This window comes from Gouania willdenowi, chromosome 14, assembly GCF_900634775.1.
Source record: "Gouania willdenowi chromosome 14, fGouWil2.1, whole genome shotgun sequence".
Lineage (NCBI taxonomy): Eukaryota > Metazoa > Chordata > Actinopteri > Blenniiformes > Gobiesocidae > Gouania > Gouania willdenowi.
In genome coordinates, this window is record NC_041057.1 from 13,768,129 (window position 1) to 13,775,241 (window position 7,113).

Sequence of the window (7,113 nt, forward strand, 5' to 3'; positions counted from 1 at the left end):
ATGGTATTAACTGAAAATGAGTAAACAAATGTTAGTTGGATCGATTTTCACATTTAATAAAAGCACTCTAATAAAATATTAACATCGGGCTTTGTGCCCTCACATGTCCCATTGATGAATAGTGCTTTTCATTTTAGCATCGGGAGCATGTAGACTCGATTAATAGCATTAAAAGAGCAGAAAAGTGTTCTTTCACACTTAATCTGACAGTTAGTGTTAGTGTATTATAAACATAAGAGACGATGCTGTCTCTGCTGTGGCTTAGATGAGACATTTACAAATGAGGCCTCGGAATATGTGGACAAAGAAAGAGTCATGGGAAACTTTATTTTCTAGTCTGCAGTGAGTTTTCCTTGAAAGCTCGAAAAAAAAAATTGTTTACTTGTTAATGTCTATCTGAGAGTCCCGTGATTAGAAACTTGTTTGTGACATCTGGGGATCCGTTTGGGATAAACGTCATCAATATGTGCAGGAAATGAAGCAACCACGACTGACAAAAAACTTCTCTGCCTTGGTTTAGTTTATCAAAGGACTTTAGTCCAAAGCTGTATTTGTTTGTCTGGGTTTAGCCTGTGAGTAAAACTAAAAGAGGAGTTGTTTGGTAAGACTTCAATAGATTAATAATGTGCACATCTAAATTTAGACACGCCAGTGGTTCAATGACTCTTTTCTTCTGATTTTATTTATCGAGTGGCTTTGTTTAGAAATGACGTTTCCCTGAATCAGTTGGAGAGAATCAATGCCTCAAAACACACACTATAGTCTATAATATATATATATATATATATATATATATATAGAGAGAGAGAGAGAGAGAGAGAGAGAGAGAGAGAGAGAGAGAGTCTTCTGAAGTGACCAGGTACTGGCTCATTGTGTAATCTTTGGCTATATTGTACGTACGTTTATCACCAACGGGTTTCAGTCTAAATATTGGAAAACATGATTTCAATTAGGAAACTTCAATGCAATTAGTGCATGAACCACTTAAAAGCAAGGAATGTGGTAATATGGAGGTTGTGAGTTCAGTTCTACATTTGAAATCAAATCAATTGAAAAGGAACCATTAGGCTCTCAGACTATGCATTGAACACAATGTGCCAGAAAACCCTTAAAATAAAATAATAAAACTGTCTCAGCTCCTGCTCTGCTAATCAACCTCACCCGTGTCTCCCAGCTGAAACGAATCAGGTAATCACTCTCAGGTGTATATAAGCTGTGTTCCTCGCAGTTTCTGACTTTCCCCAATGTGTGTTAACCATCTTACCAGCATTCTCACTGTTATTTCTTGACTGTCGTTCTGATTTTGGGGCTGTGTTTTGCTGTCTGAGTCCCTGTGTGCTGACTTTAGACTGAATAAACTGTTTAAATCTACTGTGAGCCTTTGGAGTCCTGCGTTTGAGTCCCGAAGACAGCAGCACTGAAGGGCTTAGAGCGCTAGCTGTAAAAAAAAAAAAAAAAAAATCCAAATATTTTGTCCAGTAACATCTCCCACTATTGACAGGAGGCAAAAATCAAATCAACGACAAGAAAAAGACTGAGCCAATCAAGTCTCATGCATTGTCTAATAGATGTCTAACCTTAACCTTTCTGACCAAGGTTTGCATTTCCATTGCTCTCCAAGAACTTTCTTTTCTTACAATATTATCTTACTTATATGCACACATAGAGATACACTCACTATACTATGCATTGTGGAAAGCACAAACACTATTGGAGCTAGTTGGCTATGGGTTGAAAATGTCTCAAAACATGGACACACAGGGATGGAAATGCAAAAACATCCAATTTTACCGACTAAACCACAGTAGCATCATACATGTGTTGTGCTGTGGGATTGTTTGAACCATGAAAATGAGGTACCTCCTCACATATAAGCGTCCTATGTCTTTTTGTGTGTCCTGTACACAACTGGTCTCAGATGTAGGTCAACTAGTGTTGAGTCAACTTAATGTGGTCAAAGGGGGCCTATATCATCTGTCACGCTTCATGGCCTAGAAGTAACTAATTCACTTCTCCTGTGCGGCGCTTTCTATCTGCTCTTTGATGATCCTATCAAAATAATCTCATTCCTGGCAGTCGGTGTTATGGCGGTATTGAAGGCCGTGCATAAAGATCACCTGGGGGCGCAGAGGGCACTCAATGGCCTTAACACACCTCCAAATAGAAATATTTTCTGGATATTTTTTTTATTTGCATGCACAAATATGCTTTATTAGGCTCTAATGAATATGAAAGGAATTTAGCTTTCAAAATGTTTTTGCTCAAATTTGCATTTCATTTGTACAATTTGACTCACTTTTTAGGGTAAGAAAACTTATCACACACGGAGAGACTGGAGCTGGGTTCTCATGCCTTGATTTTTCTTTTCCCTTATCACATGTCAAAGTGCTCAGTCATCCAGCTCATGTTATTTGTACTAAATTAGTTAAGGTAATGGAAAAAGTAAGTTAATTAAAACCCACGTTATCCAAAATTGCTAAACATTGGTTGTAAACCATTGAGTAACAGCTTAAGCCTATCTCAACTAACTTTTTAACTGGGTTTGCTGTCCAATCGACAAGCTCCTTTGTTTGTTTGTGTAAAGAAGGATCTTTCGCCGAAGATTATCAGCTCTGATGACAAATGTTGCTACTGATATCTGGTGCGTTTTACTTTGAAAGGTCCTCTTAAGTCTTGAATAACTCGTCTTTATTCATCGCAGTGCAACAAGACAATAAAATGACAAACTATGTACCTTCAGTATTATGATTTTCTTCAAGGTCATCAATAGATGTTCCTAATTTAAAAAAAAAAAAGAAAATTCTAATCAAACAAAATCACGTACCGGTAATTGAACTGTTCATAAAGACAAAACTATTTGCCACTGAGGCCCTTTTATTTGTCGTTTATGGTATCTTAAAAGTCATTGGTTTAATGACCAAAATGGATGAAGAAATCAATTGTACTGAAACATGAATATGAACTCTATGGACATGGTCATTTATGCATTACCTGGACTGCCTTTACAGAGGGATAGTGAGAAACTCTGCTCTTAACACCTTGATTTGGCTCTGATTGCATTCAAAAAGCTCTTTTGGAGTTGCTATAAACTGACAGGAAAACCTTGAAGGTTACAGAGCTGATTCTTTCTGATGCTGTACTTCGGAGTGCTGTCAGAAATGTGAAATGAGATGAGTTTGGTTCATCCGCTCCGGACTGCAGTTGCGAAAATGGACTTTTGACGGAAACAGAGCAGTTCAAACGAGCTAAGATTTGCCGATGTGAATGCGCCCTTACTGAGTAAAGGAAACAAAAGTTGAAATGAATGAAGTAAGGACATCTATAGAAGATGATTTATGTGTAGATTTAGGGTGACGTGTAGCAGTAGGGTTATTCTGTATTTTCCTCTGCTTTTATGTCCTCCCTTATTCATCTGATTAATTCCTTTTGCCCCTCCAGCTGAGGTGATTCCTCTGGATGTGGCGCCTGCTCCACCTTTCTACAAACCTCTCCTAGCTTTCTTCCATTGCCCAGGCCCACCTGCTGGGCCAGACCGTTGGCTTCTTTACACACTGAAGCATCAGAGGCATCCATAACACCACGTCAGCTGTCCTGACATTGACAACAAACTCGAGAGGCAATAAAAGCCAAAAAAAGCAGTGTGTGTGTTTTAGTCCTCAAAAAACCTACTTTAAATTTCTCATTATAAAATGTGTTTCCTTTTTCAGAAATACTGTCATAGCCTAGATTTTGTTTGATGTTTTGCTCCGCATTACGTCAGTTTTCCATTTTTTCTGTAGTACCTAATAGGGGTTGAATGACTACATCATTTTAAAGTTCGACTCTGTGCATACTAGTCGATGTCTTCGACTAGTCGAAGACATCACCAAGAGCCGAAGCAGAGTCGAGTGCCAGTGCTGTGCCAAAATCTGACACGGAAAAATCTGTGACCGCAGGTGGCGACAATTCCGACCCCTGCAGCTTTACGACGGACATTTACTCCCCCTTAAACACGTTTGTAATTCTTCTCCAGTCTGTATTTACTTCCCCCACTGGAGCATCATGTTTAAGGGGGAGTAATTAGCTCCTTAATAACTACACAACAGCGGTCTTCCCCCGCTAACGGAGCCTCCGTCCTGCGCTGCTGATGTTTTCCAAATCTGCTTCATACAGACATGTTACCACTACTGCTAACGTTAGCCGTAGTTAGTATCTGCCTACCAGCTGCAGTTTTAGCACAAACCAGGAAGGAGCGAGAAACGCTTGATGTTGTGCTGCCTTGTCGTGCAGGAGTACTACGACCCTTGTTTGCTGTGTTGCACTGCCATCTTGGGCATAAGTCAGGTACTACGTCTAGTCAACATCACGTAGACAGTCGCGAGACAACACTGAAGTAGACTAGTCTGTTCAACCCCTAATACCTAAACAATTTTCCCAATAAATAAAAAACTAAACCATTATAAGTCACACTTCTATTAGTTGTCCTAATAATCACATCTGCAGCCTATCAAGAAGTTAGGTGGATACTCGAGGAAAATGGTACCTTGCCCCCCCCCCCCCCCCCCCCCCCCCCCAAAAAAAAGCAAGTAGATGAGGATCAATCATTTTCAAATAAATCATCAGTACAAACTATTATCCAAAGTACATCTTTGTCAAACTTTATTAGCAGATAAATGGTGTTAATGGTATTGCAAAACTACAAGTGCAGGAATAAGGAAACATTGAGACAAGTCAGGTCTGTCTTTGCGTTTAAACCTCTCATAAACCACATCAGATGATCATGTGATCCGTCTCCATCGGCTGTGATGGGACCGCATGGGTGCATTTATAAAATCATACCTAGTTCTTAACACAACCAAAAAGAAACCGAATTTACAGCTCAAGTTTTTAAAAACAGATTTTATAGGCCTCACGGTTCACTGCTTTACTGCCTGAGTGCACTCAGATTTATGAATGGCTTGAAACGAACATATTGAATCCTTCATGACTCCTCATTAAGACATGTGGTGGGCTGTGCCAAAGAAAAGCATGGTGGATTTAAAAACTGTACTCTGGAGTTTCATCCAAACACCTGGAAAAACAGTGCTGGTTTCCCTCCCGACGCTCAAATATCGTTATAAGTTGTAGTCACCACAAGTGGTTTGGCTCGTTCTCAGGGGGCGTTGCACTACTGTTTGTGTGTGATGGATAAGAACCGGCTGTCAGTTACTGTTACAAAGCATCGGAGGTATGGAAGAAGAGGATGACTTAAACAATATATGACTATTAGATTATTCTTGCTTTTTATTTAAATTCGACAGGCTGTCATCACCAGCATCAAAACCAAATAAGGCTGAATTTATCTTCACACACTAAATCAAAAAACAATAATAAATAAATTCATACATTCATGAATACATTCATAAGTAATATAACCTAAAATGTATCAAATAAGCATGTATATTTAATACAGACTGATTTCAATTCAGTTGACACCAATACATGTAATTAAGGATGTATTAAACCTTCAACACCAAGGGTACAAGCATTTCTTTCACTTAATTTAATTCATCCATGAATACATTTTCTTCTATATAAAATATCTTCAAAGTTTCAGCATTTCTGGCCCACACGCTTGACAACATAATGTCGTACTTGTTCCACGATTCCAGCCTCTCGCTATTGAAATTATTTTCAAACTTTGGCAGAAAAGCTACAAATGACCCCCTTAATCTCTGTGTTAAATGCTGAGATGTTCCGTGTCGTGCAACTTTAGTGATCACCACGATGTTGCAAGATGCAATTTGTGTGCGTAGCGAGGATCCTCGCTGCATTTGTACTTGTTTAAATTGTAGACAGGAGAGCGAAGCCACCCACTGTTGTTTGTTTGTTCAAGGCTTTGAGTAAGCAGAGCGACCGCAAAATGAAATAGAGCTCGAGATGAAAGACAATAGCAAGGGATGCAGACGAAAGGACAAACATGATTCAAAGACAGGATGAAGAGCAGAAAAGGGAAACTGATCTAATGAAAATGTTTAAAAAAAATGAATCCAGTGATGCAAAGTTTCCATTAAGGTAATTTTTTTTTTTTAACTTTTTCCAGTGCAATCTAAACATCCAGTTAGAGTGGTGTGTGGTGACATCTTGGACCACAGGCAGATCACACACAGTCACGCACACACGCATACCTCAACATCCCAGAAACCATCGTCATTGTGTGAAGACACTTCTACGTCATGGCCCTCTATAAATGTGACTGTAGGATCCCAAGCTTTAGTCAGACTGTGGCTACAGACATAGCTTACCTCCACTTGTATGACTGTAGAGCAGGGGCCACCAACCTTTCTGAAACTGTCAGCTATTTCATAGGTAGCGTATAGTCTGAAGAAAAGCACTCCTTAAATACTACCTTTTCACAGTTTCACTTTAATAAGAGGGTAAGAAAATAAGGAAGACTTGCAGTATCTTAAAAAGGGAAATGTTTAAATTTAAACATGAAACACTTTATTTCTACAAATGTATGCAATTGGTTCAAAATCCACCTTGCGTTTTAAAAAACATTTTTTATATGTATATCATATTACCGGTGTATATAACATACCACTGACCATATACCACATCGGCAACACTTCAAAACATTTGTCACAATGTTTCATTGGGACATATTATACATAAATATTTCACCTTTTAAAACAGTTCCCTGTGGTCTAAATTACATACAGTATCTGTGCTGGGGTTTAGTCAAAACATAACATGAATAAGCAACAGGTGAGGTTTGTATAATTCAGCTCTTTCAGAGCCCTACGTTTTGAGGGGGGTGTCCCTGGAGTTTCAAAGACCTCCCCCTCCCACCGCCCCTCTCTTCCGTGGGATGACACACACCGAACGCAACTGAAGTGACTTGATTACATTAAAAAATCAATGTAAATGACGCGACTTCAAGCGACCCGACTTGCGTGATTCCGACGACTAGGACCTGCTCAACCTAGTCGCTCTAAGTTGAAAAGTTTTACCTTTTCAAGCAACAACTCACCCGTCCTTCACTGTCTGTAGAGCCGAGGCAGCAGCTCTTCCCTCCCGCTACAGTGAGATGGCTGCAGCGGCTTTACTACACTTACCGGGACAAAATTAAAACAGTTAACTTCTTGAATAAGC

The 7,113-nt window shown here is 39.4% G+C and overlaps 1 protein-coding gene across 10 annotated transcripts in view; it reads right to left on the reverse strand.

Moving 5' to 3' along the window:
• tcf7 (transcription factor 7) overlaps positions 1-7,113 on the reverse strand; it is a 63,315-nt gene that overhangs the window by 31,543 nt on the left and 24,659 nt on the right. The gene's annotated exons all lie outside the window — the stretch shown is intronic.